Below are 12,671 nucleotides of genomic sequence, written 5' to 3' on the forward strand. Positions count from 1 at the left end.
GGGCGAGGGGTTAGAACAACTCGGCCAAAGCGATCTGAACTTTCTCCCCTCGGGTCAGCGGGCGCTGGGCCGACGTGGTGGGCGCGGGGCTGTGTTTACAGACACTTGCCTTTGTTTATACCAATGGGGGGGAGGCGCGCCCTGATTTTCTATTACTCTCGGGATCCCTGTCGGTTTGACCGAGTGGCTCCCTCCCTCTCCTGCCTCCTGCCGCCTTTTGCGTCTTTACTTTAATCCGTTCAAGAGAAAGACACCAAATCGTAGGGGTGGATGAAAAGCATTTACCGAAGTAGTGTAGTGAATGGAGGTGGAAGCCGTGAGGTTTTCAAAACAGGAGCCAGAGAGGAGTTACCTTCGTCATGCATGTGTGCCCGTGCTTGCCTTGGATAGCTGTCTTCTTCCCCGTCTGGGCCTTAAAGTATTTCTGCTGGTTTAACACTTTTTTTGTGGTTTATTAAACATCAGCAGAGGAGAACCAAAAGACCCTGGCAGCACCGTCGCTAAGGGGCAGCTCGCTACTACACATTCTTTTAAACCCGCGCTCCAGAAACCCGTCCTCTTTGTCTGGCCTGGGCCAGGCTCTGCCCGCCTCCTCGCCTCTCCTCTCCTGCCTGCCGCGCGGCTTCCTCGGGCCCAGCAACGCCAGCCCCCTACACCTCAACTACCTCGACATTCCGACCCGCCAGGAACCCCAAGGCCAGACATCCAGCAGACCTGACACCCCAGGGGCCTGAAGCTCCTAACCCAACGTGAACCCTAAGTGGTGGGACACTTCCACTGGCAAGACACCCCAGATTATGCGTCACTCCAGCCACCCAACCTCCCTGTCTCACGTTGTCATGTCCCAGGGAAGTGAGTGGTTTGGGCAGGCGTTTCTTCTTCGCTTCCATTCTTTTCTCCTGCACACGTTTCTTTCTCTTTTAACTCCCTTTCTTTTTTTCCTTTAAGGAAAAAAAAAAAAAAACAGTTTCCAAGCTCCTGCCTTGCGGGACCGGCTAAAAGGTCTCTGTTTTAATTGCTCGGATAATGTGGTTGCTGCCATTTTGTTAAAAGCAATCACTCCTGCAGCGAAATCACAAGCTTTCTAGACAGGCCGGAGCCGACAAAAATGCAGGATTTGACGTTAAAAGCTAAATGGGAAGCTGGGGCGGCGGAAGGTAAATTGATGGTAGATCTGGCTGTCAGGGCTCGGCCCCAGACCGCCGCGCAGGCCCAGCGCCTGATAACCCTGGAGCACCGGCGGGGCGAGTGCTCCGCGGCTGTGCGTGAGTGAGTGAGTGTGTGCGTGTGTGTGTGTGTGTGTGTGTGTGTGTGTGTGTTTCCTACTGACCCATTCTCAACTTCTTGGGAAGTAATTTGGAAAACTCAACAGAATGACTTGAGCACACGTCCAGCTCCCAGTGAAGGTTTTCCAGGACTTTCGGCCCCAGCCAGGACACGGACGGTAGTTTTAAGAGCTTTTCAGGCCAAGAGACCCAGAAGATAACAGCAAGATCACCTGAGGTTCTTCTTATCTTCTAAATTCCCGGGGCTTCCTCTGGGGGAAGTTGCAGCCTCCAAGTGAGATAGCCAGTAGGCCAGGAGCCTGGGAAGGGTGGACCTCCCGGCCTAGGCTGCCCTCCTCAGGTGTCGCAGGACCAGGCAGCCTGATCCTCTGCAATGAGGTGGGTGCAGCAGTGGCTCCAGAGAGGGCAGCTTCCCAGCCCCTTGGAAAGCTAATATGCAAGACTCAGGGGTGGGGAGTGGCTCGGTGGCTTTTCCATCACCTAGGCCTCTGCTACCCGCCCCCCGGTGGTAGGATCACAGAGCTGGTATCTCACCCCGTAGTTAAGGTAGCAGGAGGGTGAGTATGTTGTGTGCACGCGGATTTCACAGGAAGGGGTGCCGAGGGTGAGCGTGAGCTCAAGTGCAAAGTCACAGGGAGCAGAAGGAGGCCTGCTTCCGAGATTACCTTTGCTGAGAGAACCGAGCCACTTGCGAGGGCTTGAGGTGTGTGTGCAGGAAACAGTCAACTGGGCAAAGAATGCCACAATAGCCGGGACTGCATTTGCGCTGTGGGTCTGCAAAGCGCGGGGAACCTCTGTGATTCGTGTAGCTTTAAGGAAACGCTGTGTCTAACGCTGCGCCAGCGGCTGGCGGTTTTCTCTTCCAGTGGCCGTGCGTTCTCCCTGCCCGCCAGTCCCACCCACGTGCCTGGATTTGGAGAAGGGACTGGTGGTAGAGGCCAAGCGGAGACGACTGAAAAGGAAGCTTGTGGCGTATGCCCGCAGAGGGATGAATCTGGGCACTCCCTGTCTTTGCTGGATCTTTTGGGCTAAGAAAACCCATTCCCTCCACCCGGCCCAACTCCTGTGATTCACATCCCTGAGCGAGGAGGGGGCGCTTCCGAATCTCCGGGACGCGCGGGACTCCCGGCCTGGCGGAGCCCACCGACCCGTCGAAGACAAGGCGGACGCTGGAGCCGCCCTCAGGCTGGGGCCCAGGACCCCGGCTTGAGCTCAGCCACGCAGTAGAATTTAGGTCGGGGCGGGGGCTGGAGGTGTGTGTGTGTGGGGGGGGGTAGGAGGATGAAGAATTTTTTTCACTGTGTAGAAAGGGGAGGCGGGGAGGGGGGCCACTCCAGGGGAGGAAACGAATCCCACATTTCCGGGGGCCGGACAACGCAGAGCCGGCCGCTGGACCCTCCGGACGCTGCGCGACGCGCACTTCGCTCACGGCCACTGTCTGCCAGGGTCTAATTGGCTTGTCACGGCCCAGCGGCTTCGGCCAGGAGGGCTCGCGGACGTTAAAGTGCACCCGGTCTCCGACTTACACGCGCACAGAAGTTAGGCTTCTCTCCCTGGTCGCGCTTACCCGAGTCAGTTCCCTTCGAGGAGCTCGCCCCCGCCTCTCCCCCGAACACGACCCCCCTACACACACATTCCCTTCAAATTCTCCGGGCATTTGGGCCGCTTTGATGATCAGATGGTAGAGCCCTGATTACAAATTTATTCCCGGCCGCTCCGTCGGTCTTTATCTCCGCTATTAGGGACATCTGGGAGTGATTAGCGCCGCGCCCCAGCCCGGCCGCGCTGCCTATCTCGCGGCGGCGCGGCCCGGAGCCTCGCTGACGTCAGGGCAGACGGCTCGGAGCCATCCCAGCCGAGCTGGGTGTAATCGGCGGCCGCGCGGCCAAGTCTTCCCCGGGCCAGGCCGGCAGCTGTAACTCGCCGCCCGCCTGAGCATGGGGACTTTCTAAACTTGTATTTTTAGCCCAGAGGACATTTTTGTTTTTCTTGTTTAAGGTGAAGCGGAGCCGGTTAACCTTTCTACTGTCATCCTCCCCACTTCAAAATTTTCCAAGTCTCTGGTCTGGTGCATTCCGCCTACAAAAGCCTCCCACATCCGGCCCTGACCGGTGGACACTTGTCTGCTATCCCTGTGGCAGCGTGCTGCTCTCCTACACTAACAGCGGCGGGCCGTGCTGTGGTACCCAAGCCAGCCCGGGAGGAGGAGGGCGGCTCTTAGGGCTGCCCTTTCCGGCACTGGCACACGCTTGGCGGCTACAGCCCGTGGGTCAAAACAGTGGGAGTTTCTGCCTAGTGGAGGGGCAGGGCGACGCTGATTACAGAACGGGACGTCTCTCCAAGCCCCCGTCTTTGCACCTGCTATTAGCCCCTAATGGATCTAAGGAGCAAAGGCGCAGGACCCTCTTCTGCCTCCCCGCCCCTTTCCCCTCCAGAGTTGCCCTTGGCACAAACACTAACACCTCTCAAGGGCAAGGATGACAGGCGGCAGCTTTGTTCCTTACCATGTCTCAATGCCCAGCCAGAGTCTAGGTATGTTTGTATAATTTCTGGACAACTATATCTTCCAGACATCGAAGGCTGGCACCCTGGGGCTCTATTCTGGTCACTGGAATGAATCCAATTCCAGAACCGCTTAGGTTGCAGCTTCCCATACCTACGTAGCTACTTATCCAAAATTCCTGAAGAACTTGAAAAGATTATAAATTCAGCCCTTATTTCACCCCCACCTTCACCAGAAATTCTGATTCAGCAGATCAGGGAGGAGACCCAAAGTCTACAGTTTTCCAAAGCTCCTCCAGGGGATTTGGGAGCCACAGCCTGAGGCTACACATACCCATACAGCCGTCCCTCACCCTTGGCACTCTCTCCACCGTCGATTCAAAACATTGGATGGTTTGGGGGTGGCTTTATCAAGGCCTGCATTATATACAGTCTCTCCAGGGAGAGAATTGGCCATATCATGGATCAGTCCTACACCTCAATTTAATGGGGCAGTGCAAAGACTCAAAGCATACCCAGGAGGTGCTATTTATTTCCACACAGGCTGCAAAGCCCAAGCTGAGGGTTTAATCAGAGACTACAGTGAATTTAGCTAGAGAGAAAAAGATGTCATGGCCTATGATTTGAGTATAGTAACAAGAAGGTCTATTTGGAGGGCCAAGGTTATCAAAAACAAACAGGGAATCCAACTGAGAAAATTTCCCAAATGTTCACCCCTTCTCAATTCTTTGGGGCAAATCAATAAACCAAACTCCGAAGTGTCTTCATGTAATCTGGAGCGGAAAGGGATCATTTCCTCCTAAGTCAATGAAAATGTCACATTTGAGAGAGCTTGGTGGGACTTCCACCCACCTCTATCCCCAGCAGGGGGTGAAGGGAATATTGAAATGGATGGAGTCTTTGGGGGCTAGGGATAGAGAGTGAGGCTTTTAGACACTAAATCCTTACTGATTGGAGGAGGAAGAAACTGTGTTACTAGAGGGGGGAGGGGCAAGCAATAGCTGCACAAAGTAGTTTCTCACAGTGCTGGCAAGTGGTTTCTCCAAGACCTTTGTTAGTGATGGAGTCTGCTCAGGCTTAATAGGCAGTTTTCTGAATCATTCAGACCACTCAAAATCAAACAAAACCAACAACAAAAAACCCACATTGCTTTTGCCCCTAATACTTTCTTGCCAGTAGCATAAATGAACTTTTACTTGAGTTAGATGGAACATGGGCCAGAGGCCCAGAGAATCCCATTTTATATTTCCAAGCAAAGGAGACAGGCTTGCAAGGCAGCAAAACTGTTGATAGAAAGGATCACAGGGTACTCACCAGCCCTCTCCCCAACTAACAACCCAGTTTTCTGAAGTAGAACATTTAATGCACAACTAATCATGAACCAACCAGACCCCAACCTGATGCTTCCCTGTGACCAGATGGAGTGTTCAAAATAGCATTCCTTATTGTAGCACCAAATCATCTTTACATCTATTGATAAACAAGAACTAAAGAGTTAGGGAGACCTGTAGATTCTTCTGTGAGAGGTGGGGTCATTTGCTGCACGCTTATTTGCTGCTCCACCATCTGAAAGGATTTAGAACAAACAGTGGACTTACTCAGGAGCAGAGAGAGTTTTCAACCTTCATTAAGTACAGAGCCCCGAGAAGATGCCAAAAAGACATCATTCTAAATTAAGATGGCAGTAAATACCTCCTTGGTGAAAAGATGGAAGCCAATGGCCACTAAGGCCAGGGCATGATTGCCTTCTATTTAAAGGGGATTGTTGCTGTTGTCTTGGGCTGACATTTCAGTCTTTAGCATAAGGCATACACGCAGGGAAAGTGCTTTCCTTGCTTTTATTTTTAAAGAAGAAAATGCAACTTAAGTCTGTAGCTAGAGCTTGGCGATGAAGGAAAGCTGGTGCGGTTTTAATGGGAGAAAGTGGCGGCCAGGCCGCCTGACCATCGCCTTCGCTTTGCAAATCTGGTTTTCATATTCTCGCTCAGTAATCACCCAAAGCCATAACTGTCTCTGAAATTATTCATTAAAGTCATTTTCAGGGATTCTCACAGGATGACTCTTTTACCGTTTATGATCTTCTGAGAGCAATGACATCAGCCTCGGTCTCTTTTCCGCTTTTAATTAATGTGCTGGGAAGATGAGAGGGGCCATGACTGTGTCCGTGGGGAGGGGGCGGGCCGGGGGTGGAATTCGCCGGCGTGTTCAGCTGAGATCGCGCGAGCAGACATCCTTTGATTAAGGAGGGTATTTCGGGGAGTGCAGGCTGTGCAGAAGATCACGGCTGTGCCCTGTGGTGCTGTCAGCAGTGACAGATCCCAGATGGGGCCGCTACTGTATGGCAGATTGAGTTTCTCAGCAGAAAACTCACCCTCCCTCCTAAACGTCTTCAAAAACCTTCTCCAGATACTCTAGGTCGCGTCGTGTGAAATTGAAAAGGTCCAACCCCAAAGTTGGTTTTGCGTGCGTGTGTGTATGTTAGTTGTTTTTTTTCCCCCCCTTCCTATTTTTTCTTTGCACTTCCTCCTCCTCTGAGCAACTTCCACCCGCAGGGCTACCCGACTGCTAAGAGCGTAGACCTGGCGGGCCTGGTGGTTCTTGTTCGCCGGGCCACAGCTCCGCGCCGTCGACACCGCACCGAGGGGTCCCGAAGGCAATCCGGTGGGTAGGGGCGCGGCGTCCGGAATGTGGGGGCAACTTGGAGTCCCTTAGGCAGCTGGGGTGGGTGGCACCGCGGAACACTCCGGTAGGGAGAGCAGGGAGGGAGACGCGGCGGGGAGGGAACGTAGGGCGGAAGCAGGGAGTACCCGGGCCTGGCTCCCTCTTCCCTCCCTAGTTTTCCCCAGCCGGGCGCCGTCCCACAAACCTGAGCAATTCTGAGAGACAGAGCAAAGCCTACGAAGGGGTTTGAGGACTGTTTGCTGGGGCCTCTTCGCGGATTCAGGGGCCCCGCGGATTCAGGATGGGGAGAAGGGAGGCGGCGGAGGTCCCGGCTGCGGCCCAAGCCGGGAAGCTGGACTGGGGCATCTCCAAGGTGAGAGGAGGCGCAGCGCGACCCAGCTTTCAGCATAATAAACATTCGCCAGTGTGGGTCCCCAGTTTCGCATTCCTGGACACACATCCGGTTGCAAACTCCGTTGTAGAAACAATTGGACTTATTTAAAACCTTCATTTTAAAAATAAACAAATGCCCGTGTCCCTGCCTCCTTGGAGGGAACGGAGATTCCTTCCTTCCCTCCTCCCTTTTCTTCCCAAGGGTGCCTAGGCCGGCTCCCCGGGAGCAGCAGTGGCCTGGAGAGAGGGGATGAAAGGCGGAAAGGAAGTGCACGGCACCCTGATTCTGCTCGGATTTCTAGATCCCACCCATTATTCCCCCATGGGCCTCTTAACTGTGGCACTTGGCGTGTTCCCACGAGCCTGGGAGGGAGGGCGAAAGAGAAAAAGAATGAAGGACAGAAACCTAGAGAGAGCAAGTTTTGTTTTAATTTAAAGATAAGCAATATTTTCCCTTCAAAATACCCGTGCAGCAAGCTCTGTCTAATCCCACCCCCACCCCCCCACCCGCGACTGAGGGCAGTTAGGAGAGCCTCCTTTCCGCTTACAGAAGAGCCTCTAGGGAACCAAGAGAGGGGCTACAAATAGCGCAGACTCTAGGCCCAAGGTTCGGGAAGACCTAGCCGCCTCCCCAGTCCGGGCCCTGCGCGGGCGGGAGTCGCTGCCTGTTCCACCTTGTGGGCCGGGCCAGCTGTCGGGTCCCTTCCTTTAAGCCAAGGGCCGAGGCCGGGTTTCGTTGGATGTCCACACTGCAGCGCCAGACGAATTCCGTCTCGTCTTTGCGCCCTGACCCGGGTCTTTTGCACCCACGCTGGTTACTCTTAGAGAAGATTTCCGGTCCAATCTCTGGTAAAATTAGATGCAACACTTTTGACGAGTTCCATTCTGCCCTCGCGGCAGACTCTGTTGAAAGACTCAGTTCTATAAAGAAAGGGGTGGTACCTTTAGATCCTATTTTATGTCAACAATAATCCGGTCACGCAAGTATTCTCCTCCTCCCCCCACACACACACACCCGTCTGTATAATGATCTCTACGGATGTGTGCAGTTGCTGGCAGTCCTGGGACACAAGCTGGTTTGGGACAAACCCGTGAACCCTTATGACAGCAATATCCCGGAAAAAAAATTCTAGCGGTTATTTCCCCGGCAATTTCCCCCTAGGTTATCAGGTAAAACCGCAAAACTTTATAAAAGCAAAACACACGCTGAATTTCAAAACTCCCGCTCGCCCCCTCTAAAAGACGGCTTTATTTTCACTGCCCACGCTGGATGAAAGTGGTTTATTTTTATTTTTTTTTTTCCTTGTACCCACATGCCTTGTAAAATGTTCCTGTGCACGGGCCCGGCCCCCCTCTGATGACCGCAGGCCCTGGCTTCCAGACGGCAGCCCCCCGCCACTCGGTTTTAAGTCTTCGCCTGGAGCCGAGGTGTAATTGTGACCCCGCCCGAGCCGCGAGCCTCCCGGGGGGCAGTTTGGCCCGGCCTGCTTTGGGGCCGGGACCTCCCAAGTGGCGGACCAGGGAGCCGGGAGCTTCGCGGTCCTCTCGCTGCCTGCCTCCTCCCACTCTCCCTCCCCTTCGGACTTTGCGCCTTTTCTCTGCGGTCCTCCAGCTTGCCCGCGCCACGGCGCACAGCATTTCTCTTTCCCTTCACTTTTTGGGTTTTCTCTTGCCCTTTTCCTCTCTAGCACCTTCCCCCACCCACCCCCTTTTTTTAAAAAAACCGCTCTCTGTCGCTTTCCCTTTGACACCCCAGGCCCTACAGAAGCAAAGTGAGGCTTTGTGGGGATCAGGAGAAACGAACTGGGAGCCTCCGGCCCCCTCGGCGCCGCGGCCGAGTCGCAACTGGGCGCGCTTCTGCGTAACGTCAGCGCGCGGGGTAATTTACCTTCCCTGGGCGTCTGTCAATATGACTAATTTCCACTGGGGTCAAAAAGCCTTTCTCCGGCAGTCCATCTTGGAGCGCTCTCTTACACAGCAGACCGGGTTAGTTGTTTTGTTTCCAAAAGCCTTAGAAATAAATACTCCTGGGGGCGTCCCTGCCTGGGCAGCCCGAGAGGAGCAGAGGAATATACACAGTGTCAATTAAAGGCAGTTTTCCTTGAGCTACGAACTGTGATTGGGTTTAAATGGCAGCGACCTGCTTGCCTTTTAGTTTACATTACCTAACTCGTCCTTGATACCCATGCTTTCTTTAGAAGCAGGAAATAAAAAAAAAAAAAGGGAAATAATTATTGCTCCAATTTTGCTCTCTCGCAGTTAGATCCCCACTGAAAAGATTTTCTTCGCGTTTCAGGGTGTGTTTTAAGCATAGAGTATGCGCGCGTGTCTTGCTAATCTGGCCTAGACAGACAATTTATCTTCCGAGTGGTGTTTTACAATAATTTCAAAACGGCTACCGGTTTCTAAGAGTGAAATCAATGCTGTGGATTTAAACAATCTCCGGGACTCGATACAGGCATCTAATGATGCTGGTTGCATAACTCCGACTCACTTTGAAAAATGCGCTGGAAGACAACGTGGCTAGTGGAGACAGGGCGATTCTCTGTCTGCAAAGTCCTCTCCTGCCTGGAGCAGGGAGGCGAGCATTCACTTCTCAGGGCACCAAGTTGCTCTCCTTGGGTGTTCGGGGGAGGTACATCTCTCCCGTCCCGGAATCGAGGTCCAGGGGCAAGTGAAAGTCACCAGACAACCCATTTTTCTGCCACCTACGATCAGGTACTGCAGCTCCAACTAATAAACGCACTGAGTTTAATTTTTAACAAACTGTCTTGAAAAAAACACGTTTTTCCCCCTTCCCCTCCCCCCTTGTGGCCTTTGGACTTTAGGCAGTTAGAAGATTCGATGGAACCCAAGGGAAACGTTAGGGACTAAAAAAGCCAAGCAGAAGCCTCACCCAGGGCGGCCTCAACTGGGCGCCCCTGACCTCTGCTTTGGCGGGGGTGGGGCGCACACACTCGGCGCTTGGACCCCCAACTCCCACCACAGCCTAACTAACCCGCATAACCCATGCTTTCCTGCCGGGCGCGCGTGCACACACACGCACACACACACCCAGCGCACACCTTTCTTTCCCTCTCTCATCTGTTGGTGCATTTATGACCTAATGAAAGTATATCCTTTAGGGAAAAGACTGTCTATAAAACCTGAAATATGAAGAACCCGTTTGGATATTCCTACTCCCGTCCAGGCCCGATCTTGAAGTTTTTTTAGCACAAACACCTTGACTCCTGCTGCTGCTGCCACAACCACTCTGTTATTTTTACTAAATGAAGAGAATTGGTTCTAAGTGACCGCTGCTCATTTCCTTTGGAAGGAGAAAAGGTCTCTCTCCATCCTGAAGATGTATCTTTATTTGGGGGAAATCATGCCCTGGGATCGGGGATAATTTTACTTTCTATCTATACCTTCTCATCTCTAGAAAACCCTAGTACCATATGTTCCAACCTCTGCAAACAGCTGGGGAAAACAAGGGCTTTTCAACTTCCCTTTCCTTCCTGCCCCAACGTTTCTTTCAAATGCCACCTTTTTGAGTCTCACAACCATTGGCCTATTCTTTCTCCTGTTCCCTCTTCTGGAATCTTTCCTGAGTGTGCCTCTTTGGAGAGCTAACCACCTGTTTGTATGGGAAAAGGCTATCTAATTTTGTGTGCCAGGGAGGATTTGTTTATTAACACAAGTTGACAGAGCAGAGATTATTATTCCCCATGCGGTTTTCTATACATCATACCTTTAAGTAAGAATATTTAAAAGTCCCTTTCATTTTGCAATTTGACCTTTGTCATGGAGCGGTCTAAGTTGTTTACTAGCAGGGACTATGCAACAGGAAAAGCTGCAGGAGATATAAACACTAGTGTGAGCTGAACAGCTGCGTCCCCTGGTGGGGTGGAGTTGTTTATTTGCATATTTTTTAAAGAGCACAGCAGTTCTAACTTAAAGTATTTTTTGGCATCCAGGGAACATTTAATAACCTGGGGGTGGAGTGGGTCTATTGTTCGACTCACTGCTTAGTTGATCCCCTTTGTTTCTGCGTTAACATTGCTAAGGGAATTTTTACTCTCCGTTTTTGGGGTTTTTTTTTTGCCTTAAAATACTAAGGTTCCTGTGTAGAATTTGCCTGACAAGAACTTTTGCACTTGGTTAAAGCCTAGGGAAAGGGGTAGACATTCTAGGGCACGGTGTTCAGCCCACTCTGAGAGGGGTAGATTGCATGGAGAGGGAGAAGAGAAAGAGGCAGCCATTTCTGGGGAAGGGTCTTGTCCTCCCTGTACGAGAAATTGTCCGTTTTTGAACATCTATTAGGAAATGTCAGTCCTTTTTCAGTTGTGTTCTAGCTGAGCCTTTCCACTTAGGACTGAGGGCCCGGCCACTACTGCAAGTGTGTGTCCACTGACACGATGTAACTGGAAGAGAAAATGGCTTCAAACTTCCTATTCGCAGACGGAGAGGAACATTTAACTAGCGTGCATTTTGCCTCACCTAAAGTTGTTCACTTCTACATAAACAATATTCTTCTCTAGCCAGATTTCCAACTTACAACCCATTGAGCAGAACAGAAAGTTCGTTACTGTATTTCAGTCCCATATTCTCAGTGGATGTCATGTAGGCCCTCTTCTTTGATATGTGGTATTATGTCTACATATATTTAGCGTCTAGCAGCTCTTGTATGGGTCCTGACTATATTTATTTCCAGTGACTAGCCAGTATATTGTTATGGTTCAAAAGTATGCAAAATGTGCATGTGAATAGTCTGTCTTTCAATATTTGCTTCTCCCATTGTTGTTTATTTCTTGCACATCCTTCCAGAGCTTCCTAATGCATAAAAAAGCAAATGGGAATATAAGCTCTATGGATCTAGAATGAGGCAAGTTATTCCACTTGTGTCTGTTCTGCTGATCAGGATGTTGGGGGCATCCCTGGAAGCATTGGAAAATTTAGGCTCACAATCTGGTCTCCTGATTCTGAGACATCAGGATGAGATGCCTCCTGATTCTAATTTAAAATACTCAGGAAAGAGAAGGTGGGGCACATGCAGAATAAACCATCCCTAAGACTCCAAACTGGATGTCTTTTCCCTGTGGCTGAGTCCAAAGAATAAGAAGCGAGAGAAGAAAGAAAGGAAGAAAAACAAGCAGAAAGAGGGAGGTTATCAAATTCTGGAAGTGTAAGAATGTCTTTCCTTATTTTTTGGTGTGTCACCCCCACTCAAATTTAAAAGGATGACATTATTATACATCAAATAAGTAAAAAATAAAATTTCTCCTACTATAAGAGGATTTTTGCCATGTTCTAACCTGTACATATTTTGTATGGGTTATAAATTGAGTGGGAAGGGATTGGAAAATGCACATGTATTACAAAACAACTAAGATAAATTCTGCAGTGTAATACGTAAGTGTATGTAGACTTAACAGACCTCAGGCAGTTGTCCTTTGCAAATCAACAAGAGACAAGGTAAAAAGCCAGAGTCGATTGCTCCCTATACAGAACAGGTGGCACCTTCAGTTACATCAGTGCAGCCCTTAAAGAGGCTAAGGGGTCTTCCTGCTCGACAGTGAGTGACCCTGACAATCCTCTGGGTAAGGGTCCAATGTGCATGGAGAAGAAAAAAACGCCTTGTGGGAAAGTGCCAAGCACAGGGCCCCCTGCCAAAGATGGGGCCAGTTCTGTGATCTGGGGTGTTCTGTGATTTCCTGGTACCTGGCCAGAATTGTGGTTGCTAAATTGGCTCAAGCCCACGTTCCTCCTCAGCAAGTCTTCCCCTTATCCTTGTAAATGGGTTGGAAGCATTTTCAGCTTCTTGATAAACTATAGTCATTAGTGTGTGTG

This window comes from Rhinolophus hipposideros (assembly GCF_964194185.1).
Source record: "Rhinolophus hipposideros genome assembly, chromosome: 16".
Classification (NCBI taxonomy): Eukaryota; Metazoa; Chordata; class Mammalia; order Chiroptera; family Rhinolophidae; genus Rhinolophus; species Rhinolophus hipposideros.